Source organism: Calypte anna, chromosome 2 (assembly GCF_003957555.1).
Source record: "Calypte anna isolate BGI_N300 chromosome 2, bCalAnn1_v1.p, whole genome shotgun sequence".
In the NCBI taxonomy this organism is placed as follows: domain Eukaryota; kingdom Metazoa; phylum Chordata; class Aves; order Apodiformes; family Trochilidae; genus Calypte; species Calypte anna.
In genome coordinates, this window is record NC_044245.1 from 39,123,854 (window position 1) to 39,139,236 (window position 15,383).

Genomic DNA, 15,383 nt, shown 5'->3' on the forward strand with positions numbered 1-15,383 from the left:
AAAAAGTGAGTAATTATTCAAGCTTACAGTAATCAAAATGTTTTGCTATCTTGGTTGTGATTTTTTTTTTTTTCATCTTTGCTCTAAAATGATTCATGCTGAAGTATGTATCACACAGTGTTCTCTATAGCAGGGGGCTAAGACAAATCAAGCATTTCGGTTTCTTGATGCTGGCCAGTTATTGCACCTCGTTTGAGTTTATGTGTAAGGTAGTATTTTTGCCATTGAGAAGAGAAAGTCCTCAAGTGGCAAGGAAGTGAAGACAAAGGAGAAGGCTCTGTGGAGCTGATACTTTCCTTGTTTATTGTATTTGGGGATCACCACTGTATCTTCCTAGAAACTAGTATGAGTAACGGGACCCATTAGTACCATGGTTGAACATGATCCTAATGTGAGAGATTTTTCCCACTGGATCAAACTGAAAGTGTAGGTAAGGGATTTAACAGTTGGGAGATCTTTTGTTAGCAGATGTACCAATCCGAATAGCTGAGTCAGAGTTTACCCCTTATTTACAGACCCTTAGTCAGTTTGGTTAAAACAAGGGCTGTAAATATCCTCTCCTGGAGATTCTGAATTGCATTATTTAATGGATTTGTGTAGCAGTAGTCCTTAGGAAGTTAAGCTAGACATCAGAACTTTCATCATCATCATTTTAAGAAGGTACCACTGAGGCTGAACTTTACTGAGTTCAAACTGTGAGAATGAAGAAAATAGTCTTCAAATATTTGTGTAGACAGGTTTGTTGAAGGAAGGAGCTACAAAATATATTGTAGGTTTGGGAAATGCACTGAAATGCTCTGCTTACAAAACCAAAGGCTTTACAAAAATCACTCTTCTAAAAGGGTCACAGGAAAGGTCAGCGCATTTCTAGGTCTGCATTTGTAGGATGGTCTTGTAGCAGAGACTTTTTCTGTTTGTATCTTTCCCACTGCTCTTACTTGCAGGGGATGCAGTCTCTTGAGTGCCGTGAAAATCGGCTTCAATCAAAATGTTTTTCTTTGAAGTTAATTGGCTTCCAGGTTCATGTCCCATCTTGAACTAGAAATAGATTTTGGTGCATCTTTCTCAATTTACAGATTTCTGACCAGGTACCCTAGGTGAAGTATTACAAGAAACTTCCATTGCTCAGACTCTTCTGAAAATAAAATATTAGTGTAAGTTTTCTTCACCTGGATCTTGACTATAACAGATGAAACAAGGTTGTGCAGTAGGTAGAAATCTGCCCTTCTAGTTCAGCTCTAGGTTTGTGGGCAAGTTACCTTATCTCTGTCTGGCTGTCTAGCTATAGATGTGTGTGAAAATGTATTTAAAACTAGACTAAATATATATTTATATTACATAGTTGTGATGACAGTGGACACTAGAACCATACCTAACTTGCGGACTCTTGTAGCTGCAAAGGCCCAGAGTGCAAGAAGGTAGGTGATGTTAGACATCTTTTCTTCATCTTTTTACTGGTCATTGCTGCAAAAACAAATGCTCCACAAGAATCGTTTCCCAACTAAATAAACATGGTTATTCTTCTAATAAATTGTATTCAGACTGTATTGTTGTACTGTTCCAATTACCAATATTCTAGAGCATTTGGGGAGGATTTTTGTAGCAGCCTTACCCCACTGGGATTGCTAGATGTACTTCTGAAACAAAATCTACAGTTTTCATTGTGTAGCTGTGCCTGTTTTGTGTATTTAGCCCTAGAAAATCCATGCCTTTATAAGCAGGTGGTATGGAAATGCTTGTCAGTGTGTCCTCTGAGTCACAAGGTAAGGCAGAGCAAAGCTGTGGGCTTTTAAGAGTGGTACAGCAAGTGCTGGCCACTTCTTGTGCACACCATTGCTGGAATCTCCCTTATTTTCCTAGTTCCTTATGGGGAAAAACATGGGTCTCCTTTCCAGTCTAAAAGTTTCCTGACTAATTGTTCTCAAGTGCTTGAACACCCTAAGACCATGAAGCAGAGCCTCAGGAAACAGTCTTGGTGGTTGTTTCACAGGGGTAGGCACATCGTTCAATAGGGTTCTCTTCTGCATTCATTATCTGGTGTGGAGAAAACCCTGGCTGGCAAGCACCAACAGCTTTGACTCCAGTAACTCAGATGCCTTCATTCAAGGAACTGCTCTCAGTCCACTCAGCTCTCTGGGGAAAATGTAGGAGGAATCTGACAGCTACTTAAGCAGAGCAAGCAATTGTTTACTTGAGATAACTGAGTTATTTTCCATATGGATTTTGAGCAGAGGTTCTCCAGGGTGGTGAAGGAGTGTAGAGGCTTTTGAAGCTGCTGTGTCCTGTTTGTCCCAGTTGTTTTGGTCAAGGAGGTCTCCTTGAATATGAATGTAGTTCCAGTGAATACTGTTCTAAAGAAATTAACTAATTTTCACCCACATGTATCACCCAGTGCATCTGTATGGACAGCACATCTTAAGTGAACTATATCTGATGCTCTTCTTTTTTGGGGTTGTTTTCTTTGTTGTTGTTGCTGTTGTTGTGTTTTTTAATTTTTTTTGGTACAACTAATCCATGGTGTGGCCCAACTCAAGATGAACTCAAGTGACCAGGAGAGATTTTCTAGATGATACTTAATGTGTCCACATGCAATAGGTTCATAATCTTCAACTTAAGTGAATCCTTTATTTTCTCTTCTTCTCTTCAGAGCACTGCAAAATGACAGCTTGATAAATGGACAGATTTTTTGGTGTGGCTTTGATGGTAAGAACTTCCAAGGAAAAAGCAGTGTCTGCTTGTGTTGGGGATGTTCCTGCATTACATCTTGTGCCAAGACAGGCAGAAGCAATTTTAAGAACAGACACGGTAGAAACATAGGTAAAAACCCACTGCTACCAGGAAATGATTGATGTTGAATTGTTATTTTTTTTAGTAGTTGATCTATTTCCATTCACATGCAGATGAATTGTCCATTTCATTCAAGAGGAAGGAGGTGAATTTAAACTATGAAACTAGTTTTAGGAGTCTTCAGTGATGATATAGGTTATATACCTGGATAGCAGAGACCAGTCAAAGCAGTCAGGAATGTATTTATCTCTATTTTTTTTGTAAAGCAGGCTTTATTTGTGTTTCAATTTTGAAGTGACGCTGCTATTTTTTAAATGTTTTTATGAGTCCTGTTTTCCAGTATGGCACCATCAGTAGGTACTTCACACTGCAGATACAACAGCTGGGTTAATTAAATAGATATGTCACAGCACTGAAGCCAGTGCCTGCTGCCATTGTACACAGGCAGCCAAGAGCTACAGCAAAAAGAGCCTCACAGAGGCAATACCAGTTGTAGAAAAAACCCCAAGCTATGGTATGAAGAATAGTAAGATAAAAAATGATGCTCTGTCTGCTTCAATTGCAAGCAGGTATAAAAGAGGTGAAATGTGCATTCATCATGTCATAAACCAGGGATTATTGATTATGATAAATTAATAAACTGCATTTCAGATAAATATTAGCAGTCTCAGTGTGGAATTTATGGGAGATTTTCTTTCTCTGTAGCCCTACAGCACACTCTCCTCTTTTTATTCTGTTCCCCCCCATACTGTCTTAACATGCGGTCAAAAATATTCTTTAACATTTTCACAAGGAAGTTAGTTGTCTGTAGTGTCTGGACCAAATTTGGAGGCTTCATCTTTGTGAGCTTCCTGTCTATTTACTGTCAACCATGAGAATTATATATCATAGCCCCTCCTTCATCTCTAAAATGCTGATGAATGATGCTCTGTGCTTAAGCTCTGCTCCGCTCTTCTCAAAACTGTCTGTATTTCAGTGACTGGCAAAATATTCCTTACATACCTGTTACTTGTTTTCACAAAGTTTAGGTTAGCTCTGACTACTGAGAACAAAATATTCTTCCACGACTTGACCTCATTGCAGACATAGCTGTGCTGCAACTGGGGAGACAAAGTCATCTCAACGAATATGTTGGAAATGGTTAAGAGATTGCAGTTTCTTTTTTTCCTCATAAAAGGATCAAAGCTCTATCTGCAGCTGCTGGGAGGGCTACTGAGGACAGCATGCAAAAGCCAAACCTCCAGAAAGGATGGATATGGAGTAAAACCCAGCACAGGCTCCTCTCTGTGGTTTGTTGGCTGACTGGCAGGTTTCCAGGGAGCAGATGGTGCCAGCAACATTTTGTTGTTTGTTTGGGAACAACTTGCAGCATTGCAGAGCAAAGGCAGTTTGGGGCTGGTGAAAATGGCAGTACTGCTGTGGCAGAGAATGGGAAGAGTCGTGGCTGCTTGGGCACAGCGACTGCTCAGTTGCACCTTGAAAGTAATTATTGGCACTTGCCTCCCTGAAGAATGATTAACCTGTCTGTCTTAGAAGGTAATGGAAGAGATGTATAGACAGCATTAATTCTGCAATAAATTGCTTATCATGATAAGCAACTTTTATTTTAAAATCTAACCCTGTTGTGTATGATGTGGGTGTTCTCATGTGGAGCTGTCAAACATCAAATCTCCAGATACTTTTGGAGAATCTCTTTATAAGCGTAAGAAGCAGCAAATGTATAAATCTCATTACTGACACATGCTAGCTATGGGGCTTCATGGTCTGGCAAAACCCAATTCTCTTTATTTTATGAAGTCCTGTAACTCCTGGTTTAAATTTTTAATTTGAAAAGCAAACACTGAAAGAGAGACCTAGGTCTCAGTTTTGCAAGTTCCCAGACTTGTTTATATATGTGTATAGCTACCTGCATGTAATTAGATGTTGGTTTTGTACCTTTGGGAAGGCAAGCTTGTCCAGGTAGATGACCATGGGGTACCTGGAAGCAGGTGGAGGTACCTGAGGTACCTGAAAGTCAGGCTGTGGTTTGTGCACACTCACTGGCATCCATGTCCTCTTGCCTCTTCTTACTGTGTTGGAGACAGTCTGCCATTAGGGCTCTCTTCTCTTTCCCTTGGGAAACCCAAGGGACAGCAGTTAGGGTGTCTGTGCTCTGTTTGCACCATGCTGCCTGCAGGGCTGGGTAGTCATCAAGACAAGGGTGCTATAAGTAACTATAAACGACACGGAGGAGTAAGAATAGCAGACAGAATTCATGAAGAGAGATGAACATTTGATGACCGCAATGTAGGTTGTAGGTGGCTGAGTCTTCCTCTTTTCCTACCTGTTTTACGTTCAATGAAAAATCGTGCTGCTCTTAGGAAGAGCTGAGACAGATTGTTCCTTTTTCTTCTGTGGGAAAAGCAAATCAGAGACACCAACTCTCAGCTTCCAAGGAGTGTGAAAATTTTGAAACTCCCACTCTTGATTCTCATAATAACTTCTTTTCATGTCTTATAGGATAACAGAATCATTGATATACTTTAATTTGATGTAATGAATTTTTAATATTTACTAATTATGATCACTTTTTCCAAAAAGCTAAAGGGTCTTTGGCTTTCTCCTACCTTCACAACTCTTTTAGTGAGAGGTGCCCTTGAATTTCTTTGACATTAAACACAGTTTGTGATTATACAAAGTTATGTAGTGTGAGGAGAAACAGAAAGAGGAAAGGCAGGTGCTTTGTATCTTTGAGTAATTTTTATTGCTCAAAAATAAAAAAATAAAAATTTTATTTCTGGATTTGAACAGCATTTCAAATTAAAATATCCAAATATAGTTTTTATTACTGTTGCAGTTGCTGTAGGTTTCAGCAGACTTCATGTTTATCTTCTACCCCTGTCCACCCCCACGTCTCTGTTCAGGTCAGTATCAGAATTGAGTGCAATGTCCTACATGTTACACTGAATTGTCTCTTTGGAGATGGAGATTATTCAGTGTGACAACACTTAACCTAACATAATTCAGTTCAGTGCACTGAGAAGTAGAATGGTAGAGTATTTTTTTTCTTACGATGGGTATCCATCCGTTGTCACCCTAGTTACCACAGATTATCTGATAGGAAAAAAAGAATATAGGAGTTGCAATAACAGATGAAACCCGTGGTTCATCTAAGTCACATTCCCTTCTCTTGAGCTAGGCTGGAACCGTGTACTTTAGACAAAAGAGTAGGAAAAACTATAATAAACTTTGCAATGTCTTTCACTTTATGGTATTTTCTTATAAATCTTGTCAGTTAGACTTTGGGCTGTACTGTGTAGCAAAAGGACTTAAATCCCTTGTGTTTCCTAAATTGCTTCTGATGTAACACTTCATTTTCATGTTATCTACCCAAACCTTATCTGAATCCTGCTGCGCTTTTGATGTCAGTGTGGTGTGGTAGCAGTGCATTCCACAAATTAATTATATTTTATAAATAAGAATGTCTAATGGATCTTGTCATGTTTCTCAAACCTGAAACATGGCTTCTATTAGCTATCACATCTTTAAAATAAAAGGATTCCCATCAGTAATTCCAGTCCGTACCCTGCAGGACTTTTCCAGTGCTTGAAATCATTCTAACAGTTATTCATATCTATGCCTTGTGCTTGTCACAAGAACAGATCACAATATTTCATAGGAGGCATATACAGACATTTTATATAGTAATAGCAATGTTTTTCTCTTACATTTTAAGGCCAAAAGAGGGATGCTTACAGTCAAAATTGTCTTTTACATGTTTTATTTCAGATACGTGGAAATAGTGCCAGAATCATCACAGCAGTGAGAGATTGGTCCTAAAATGTAGGTAGTGCACAGGCAGCACCATTTCACTTTAATGGCCTTTTTTGCCTTTTAAATTAGTATTTCTGTAGTTCAATTTGTGCACGTTGAAAGACTGTTTCTTCTTGTTCTTAATCAACCCAGATAAGTTCATATGGGATTTAAAATTATACTTAATGTATACTAACTTAGTAGTTTGCTTCCTCAGTTAGCTTAGCAACCATAATTGAAAGAGTGGATTTTTTTTAAGATATAAAAATCCTTTTATCTTTTGATGTTTCCTCCATCCAAGTGTTTTCAAAGAGTAAGGCTCTCTTTTTCTCTTTTTTCCCCTCTTGCCTTCCTCTCCCGTCTTCTCCAGTGTGCCATGAACTTGCACTTTTGAAAATTAATTAAATGCTGGTAGTCCTGAAAGCTGCCAGCACAGTCTTAACATGGTTGGTGTTCATTTGCATGTATGCTGAAATGCATCCATGAGCATCTGGAGATCACAGCAATGCCCTCCCCTCCAGCTGCAATCTGTTAATTGCTGGTAGTGCCCTTGAAGGCAGCTGAAGCTCTGCTGGAGTCCTTAAATTCCTTGTACACCTTCAGCATTGGCCATAGTGACTAAAGTAATTAGATGAGGCATAGTAACAGTGTACAGGTTTTTTAGCAAATACGGGGGTTTTTTTGTTTGTTTTTTGTTTTTTTTTAATGACAAACCATGGTGATTTTTGGATCTTGGGGTGTAAATGGTTTCTTTGATAGTGCTGTGTTTGACCTATAAATCTGACTGCAACTTTGCTGGGTTCTTTTTCAGCAAGACTGGCAGCCCCCACTGTCCAGAGTTTTAGACTGTAAAATAAATAATGAAAACTACCATAAACACAGGATTTGATATTGATTTTCTGGGGTTTTAAGATAATCTGAGGTCTTCAGAGATCAGTATCCTTTACTGTGTCATACACATATGTATGCTACTGCTATAAAAATAAATAACTGAAGCTCTTTCAGGTCTAGTTTGTGAAAAAGATGAAACCTTTATTGGCCACTATATTTTGAACATTGTATTTCTGAAGCTGAATTTGATGCTTTGTGTCCCATAAAATAAAAATGATGAGATTGAAGGCAGTAATCAAAAGAAAAGGGCTCCATGTGTCACTCTCTTGCTAGAATGCATGTGGCTGGTTGAAGCAAGCTTTGCTTCTAATATAGTTTTATAAATTTTTAATGATAGCTAATGAATCAAAAGTTGAGAGGCCTTGGACATGAGTTATTTACCGGCTTTTTTTTTTTTTTTTCCCCCTCCATTCGGTGCTGTATGGTGTGTGCCTCCTGGATCCCTCTGTTTTTAAGACGTGGCTTGCGCTTCAGTCTGTTCCCCGTTCAGCATCTCTTTAGTGAATACCAGAGCAGGGTGTACTGATATTAACTCCGAACTTTTCACAGCAACAGATGTTCCAGAGACCTGCAGGAACAAAACCAGGTTTATTTTCCTTTCCGTTCTGAATGCCCGGGCGCTGTCTGAAGCGCGGAGCTGAGCGGGCAGCGGGTTCCGGGCCGGAGCCGTCCCACCAGGTGCCGCTGTGATGCAGTGATGCCTGGAGCCGGCGAGGCAACCCGGAGGCAGACAGTCCCCAAACTCCTGATTAATACAAATGAAAAGGCAAAGGAAATTGCAGACTGCACCCTGTGACCTGACCAAACCGTTGTAAGTCATCAAGGAAGCCTTGATGAATCAGGAGCAGTCTCCTAAATATCAGAGGGCTGTGTGGCTCTGTAGAATATTGTACCTGCCGAGATACAGATTTCTACAGTGTGACCATATTACGACATCAATTTGAAAGGAAGGGGAAAGGAAACTTAGGAGTCGAGCCACAGAAATAAAAATGATTCACAGGAGGGTGTCTGAGCAGCTTACAGTCAGCTTTCCCTCTGACTGAAGTGTGTGATCTCTGCCAACAGGCATGTCTGCACGGCACAGAGGAGCCTTCAGTTCTCTGCGTGCCCCGAGCACGGTGGTCCCTCTTACTCAACAGGCGTTGCTGGTGGCACCACAGAAGTGGCATTTTGGCAAGAAAAAAATGACATGAGGCAAAATCGTGATGCAAATTGAAAGTGAGCTCTCTGTCAGCCACCCAAATGGAATTAATTGCACTATGGATTAGGTAACCCAAATTACTCCTGCCTGTGGATCCTCCAAGTCTCCAAGCGGTGCAGCAGAAGGAGATTGTATGGTGCTGCTAAGGACAGAATGCATGAAATAGGAAAACCCCTATGCTGGATTTAAATGGTCAAATACAGAATAAAGTTATGTCCCCGTTCACTGCAGGGGAGGTAGACTAGATGACCTTTAAAGGTCCCTTCCAACCCAAACTATTCTATGATACTATAAAAGACTGTGACAGTTCGTGTCTTTTAAAAATTGACTATTACACCGAGCTGAGGAATCACTGGATTGTTACACCACCTTTTAAAGGGAATGATCTCCAGTAAAATAATGAAGAATAAGGTAGTAGCATTGATCGATTATTACTGGGTCTTGATTCTTCACACTTGCATTGATTCTTCACACTTGCATACACGCATAAGTATCTTTCTGTTTCTTGAGAATCTAAAAAGTAGAACTGCTAGGTGGAACAGCAGGCTTTGAGGAAAACCTCCTATCCTCCCTAGTGAATATCTCTTTATTCCACCCAGGCAGGTGTCAAGATACAGTATCTTTTTCTTTCTCTTGTCTAAGTCTTATTTCCCGACTTAGTAAAAAATGCTGTGTCTAGCACCTGGGTATGTCTTATCATCTAAACTCATACTGATGTGAGGCCTCCCCAGCTTACTGTGCACTAACCCCAGCAGGCTAGTAGGATAATCAAAACTTCAGAGTGGCTATAGGAAAATTCAGTGTGATTCACCAGCTAGACTCAAGGTATGCTGGGCTGTTGTTGGTGAGTGTGTAGTTGTATTTTTTTCCTCAGGATTCTGTTGAAATTCATGGAAGAATAGGAGTGTATGATACAAGGGGAATACAATACAAAGTTCAGAAAGGTCTATTGGTGATGGCAAGGCAGAACTCATTCTTCATTCTACCTGCATTCTTGATGAAGGCAGAGAGCACCTGAAATGTTACTTCTGTTGAGATGGAATAATTTGTAGGAAGAACACTTTCTAACCCCCCTTTTTAGGCTGGTGTTCTCTTTCCCAAACTCTTAAGAAATAGTAGGGACCTTGGAAGCCTTTTTTCTGGGGATCTGTTAGAGTAAGTATTTTCAGGCATATTTAGAAGGACATGCAGGAAGTGCCCATTTGTCTGATCTGAGAAGACAAGAAAAAGTAGTCAGTGTCATCCTCCAAAATGCGTTACACAGACTAGTAGAAGCATCTTCAGAAATCCTCTATATGCTAGGTGAAGCAAGTGAATTAATTCCATCTTAATTTATTCTAGATTATTTCAAATTTTTGAAAGTTCTGTGTATTAGGCAATAATAGTCAGTCCAATATTATTTTCTTGCCTTGCTTTTAACTGGAATTGCACATGGTAATGTGCAGTCTGCACCATCATATATATACCAGACAACTGCACTTGAGGTTGCAAGCCTACATATTACATCTCTTCTGGCAGTTATATGTTTGAGACACTATTTTTGACAAAATTATTCACGATGTACAACCCTATCAATACAACACGAGCTGCCTGAGTGGAAAGAGTTTACATTCATGGGGCTGGAAGGTCTATCGTAGTCTAAGTAATTGGATTGTTGAATTGTTGAAATAGCTCTGCCTGGGATATTTGGGCCAGACCTTTTGACTGACATAATACAATATTCAGATCATTGCTCCTGAAGACTTGCATTTCAGTAGACACACGGTGCATGAAAAAGTGTGCAGTACACATTCATGATTTAACTCTTAATAGTAAACCTTATCACACTTTTATTATGGACACTTGACAGTGGAAGCTGGCTTAGGTTAAAAGTGAGCTTTGAAGCCTAAAGCAAAATTACTTTGAATTTAAATGTATGGGATGAATCTCAACTGCTAATCAGAATATATGGAATATTTCCTGCTATTAATTTCAATGAACATTTTAATTAATGTTTTCTTAACAAACAACTGAAAGAATTTAGCCTCTACTGCTCTTTCTAGCTGTGTAAAGTATATTCAAATCAGGAATTCAGAAATGCACAGACATTTGGAGTCAGGGACTTAGTGGACTTTAGAAGTCAGTGGAGTTGCTCTGATTTACACCTTCTGAGGATCTGCCCTAAAAGATCAGTGCCTAGCCAGGTTTACATATTCTGGATGAAGTTTAGTGAACCTGGAAGAGTCAGAGGACTTCAGAATGGTTATTGTTTCTCTTAAAGGTTGATTGGACATTACCTATGTTGAGTGCTCCCTGTAGTCTCATTAGCAGGGGACATGCATTACATATTTCTGGGATCAATACAGTTTCACTTTCAACTCTGATTCGTTTTCTTCTTAGATGACTTTATTATAATTCCCTACTGCTCTTTAAATCCCTAAATCTCCTTCCCATTTTTCACTCGTTTAAGTATTTAGTATTGCCCAATAATGTAGTTCATGTGTCTAACTCTACGAGTTTAATTTCACCATGTTAAACAATTTTAAAGTTATGTTCTTTCAAAATGGATATAGTTTGCATAACACTCTATGAGGATCAGTGGTAAGGCTAGAGGGTATTTGTTGGCTTCCAGCTACATTAAGTGCTTCAAAATATCATAACCCAAATGTAAAATAGCATCTTACTGCAATACTGAAGAAGTCTGGCCATGGAAAATCTCCAGGTTAATGAACTTTCTCTATGAGGATATTTGCCTTTCCAGCTGCTGAATGTGAAAACTGGAAGTGTGAGCTCCTAGTAAATTGGTCCCCAACCCATAGTAAACTACCCTATAACCCAGGCTGAGAAGGGAGAGCACTGTAATGTCTGTAGCACACTGCTTGTACAGACCCTGCACTGTACTTCATGGGACCGTAGGCTTGTTAAGGAGGCTCGTGTGAGGTTGTCTTGCAGTATAGGGGCTTCTCATGTCCATTTATCCTAGGACTGATGCTGCTGCACTGTTGCCAAGTACCAGGTGAAAGGCAAAGTTCATGTGTTTGGAATAGGGTCTTGCTTTACAGCAGAGGGTCTGTGGTGGACATTTTTACATCATGTATGTTAAAGTTAGCCACTCACTGGCATGTTTTTAGGATAATTTGAGAGTCATCCCTGGATCCACTGCTCTTAGATATGCTGCATGAGGTTATGGAAAGGATTGTCCCTTCTGAAAAGTGTCTCTTATTCAAAATACTCAAAAGCATACTCAAAAAGGGCTGTGCTTCACACAGGCATATTTTCTTGAGAGCATCATGGGAGTTTTTGAACTAGCAGGTCTCTTGAGTATGAACACTAAAAAGGCTTTTTTTTTTAATGCTTTCATATAAAGCTGACAGGGTCTGTATCTTCTGAGCTTGTGAAGCTGAGCTACCTGATGTGTTTTGGGTTGTCACGGAGTTTGAACTAAGCAGTGTAGTAGTGTGGTTACTGGGAAACGTATAGTAGTGGGAGCATTAATGTGCTCTCTTTATATTGAAACCAGGTTTGACAATGTTTATGTAGCCCATGGGCTGAATGGTGGTGTTCGTATGAAAGAAGCAGATTGTTTAGCTGAAAGGAGAGTTGAAACTTGTCATGTCTGTATTACCGACATGAATATTTTATGCACTCAGTGCTTCTAGAACTACTTCTCTGTGTGGGATTGTGATAATTCCTGATAAATAGTGTCTTTGTAAGAAAATACAACCACGCATAAAGTAGCTAAAATGCAAGGTAGCTCTTTGTTGCATAAAGACCAATTAGAGGATAGTTTATTACCCACCTGAGGTTTGAAAAGAAAACTGTTTCAATAAAAAGATTCTTGATCAACAAAATGTGAAAGGACTTAGCATTAGTTTACAAGGATTTGGCTAATGTGATGGTCCTTGTTTCAGAGCAAGGTGTAAATCCTTTGCATCAAAATACAGACTTCAGCTTCTCTCTCATGAAGACATATCTCTTGGAAGCACAATTACGTGGTTGTCTGTGAGGAGTGGAGGGGCAAAGGAGTTCAGGTCTTGGTATTCAGTCCTCTCTGAGGTCTTGGCAAGGAAGGAAAAGTGCCTTAAGAAGCCTGGAAGAAGGGAAGCAGAGTGACTGCTTTGCAATTGCCTCACCACTTGATCATAAAACCTTACCCCCTTGGCTGTAAAACCTCTGAAATAGAATGAAAAATAGAAGTTAATTGAAGGTTTGGCCACCATAGTTAGTTCTGATTTGACTAACTGCCATGAAATTATTCCATTATCAGAATTTTGCAATGTACTGTTTGTTTATTTCTTTCCCCCCAAGGCAGAAATGCATCTTCTACTGTATTTATTTGGAATGGTTTATTTTGAAATGGCAAACCTGATCTCAATTATGATTTTTATCTTGGCCACCATTCATGTCAGAGCCCAGCCCAGCTCTGCAAAACAAATGCAGAATTGCTTGTTATATCGATTGCTGCAAGACCGTCCTGCTCTAGTTCAAGCATGTTTATTTTGTAGTATAAGGATGATACTTTGAATAAGTAGGTTTAGCTACCCTAAAAAGTTATTTTCCTAATTTGTTTTACACTGAGAAGGTTCTTGAATAAGTCCTCCAAAATGAGTAAGATTAATAAGAGTAGTAAGGAATAGAAATTAAAAAATCTAGGGGCTCCTTTTGTCCCCACCCACTCCCCCAGTGCCAGTGTGACACAAAACCATTTATGCACACACACATTTACACACAAATAAATGGATGAATAGATAGTGTAGATAGAGTGAAAGAACCCTGCTACTTTAGATTGAAGTGCCTGTCACTGACATTAATTTAGATGTAGTATTAGGGAGCCTCTTAAAGGTCAGGTTTCCCCTGGAGCGTTAGTTTACCCTGGACATTTTTACAGATGATGTGCTAAAGATGTAATGCATCTAATAACTACATCTTGGCTTCATCTACTTGATTCATCAAATACCTTCCTGCTCAATGCTGAGTTTTCAGTGATATGTTGTATGTAAAATATTAGAAGACAGCATGTTAATACTATTTTGATTACAGATTATTTTTTTATTTGGCTGTATATAAAAAGGTTGTGGTGGGGAAATAAATTTATTGTCTAATGTGAGTGGCTGATGGCTTCCTGAAAACAGGGACCTCTCATTTTTTGATTGAGGGAAGATGTCTATGAATGGCAGCTGCCCCTTCCTGAGAGGGCGGCAGTCAGATGCTTGGTGTTTTTTTCTGTGAGAATATTGTCATTACTGTCCATGCAAGGGGGTTTACTATATTGCATGTAAAACATTATTCATACAGCCAAATAATATTTCCTGGGTTCTTTCAAAGCTGTAGGTAGTTAGCTTCATTGTTATCACAAAGACAGAGCCTAATTTTTGCTGTTATCCTGTGACCTCTTGATAGTGCAGATGCTTGCTCCCTATTAAGGAGTCTTTTAACTTGATTGTGAAGACTGTCGTTGACCAGAAACCAGAATAGGAGAGCCCTGAGGTTAATAAGTCTCTTGGCTTTGTAGCAATCAGTTTGTCTTTCCTACTTGATATGAATATTTTTGTAGTGTAGCACTTGCATAGAGCTGTATGTCCTTGTCAATAAGAAATGTATACAAAGATCAAAAGCACAAAAGAGAATTTTTAGAAACAAATAGCCTTTGAAATCAGTTTGGTTAGAGAGGCATGTGCCAAAGAGCTGGCAGTGTAGTTCAGGAGTTCACCTGGGTTCACCTCTCCATTGCTGACTTGGTGTGATAAGTTGCCCATCTGTAAAACGGGTTTTAAGGTTTAAAAACAAACAACTGTAAAAATCCCCACCAACTTTGAGAGGTCATGATATGAATATGAAACACAGGTGTTGAATCTTACCTCTTCACCTAGAGAAATTTTTTTTTCTTCCTCACAGAGCTAGAGTTTCCATAATGCCAGCTGGGGCATGAAGTTGTGGGAAGGGGACTGGATTATGGGTGGTCGGTGGATGGGGTCCCTGTGATCTGAATTGCAGATCTCTCACTCTGTTAGTAATAACATCCCTAGTGGAGGATTGGTTTTTGTCTGCACAGATCCCTCTGGTCATCTGGTTTTCCCTTGCACCAGTTGGGGACAAAAGCAATGGAATAGTGTGGACTCATGGTCTTGTGCCCTGAAAAGCACCCACACCAAATTAATTTACTTCAGCTTGGGCTAAAGACTGGGCTGTGTGTTCTTTTTCCAAACTTTGTTCTTAAACTCTGAAGCAAAGCACAGCCTTGCCTTTGTGGGTTTTTTTCTTTTTCCTAGAACTGCCTTTTGTATGTATTGGCAGGAAAATAGCATTGCTCTTAAGGATCTCAAAGTTAGTTCTGCTTCTGCAGCCTTGGAGCTGCTGTTACATTAAAAAAAAAAAAAAAAAAAAGAAAAAAAGGAAAAAAGAAAAAAAGCCTTTAAATATTGAAACAGTTTCTAAAGTAAAGAGGTTTGAATTTATGATTGATTTCAAAGTGTTTAAACTTTGAATGGGAATAAAATAGTGTCTTGTTCAAATATTGAACTAGTTTTAAAGTTAAATGGCTCGAACATAGACCTCTTTTATGGGAAATTGTATTCTCATTTCATCCTCTGACTTCTCTTGCATATTGTACTATACCTCATTGTACTCACACTCCAGTGTTTGCTTAGGCTGCGCTAAGAAGCTTTCTGATACAATTTATTAGTTGATTAAAAAAAACCAAACAACAACAAACCCCAAAATACACTGAAAAAAA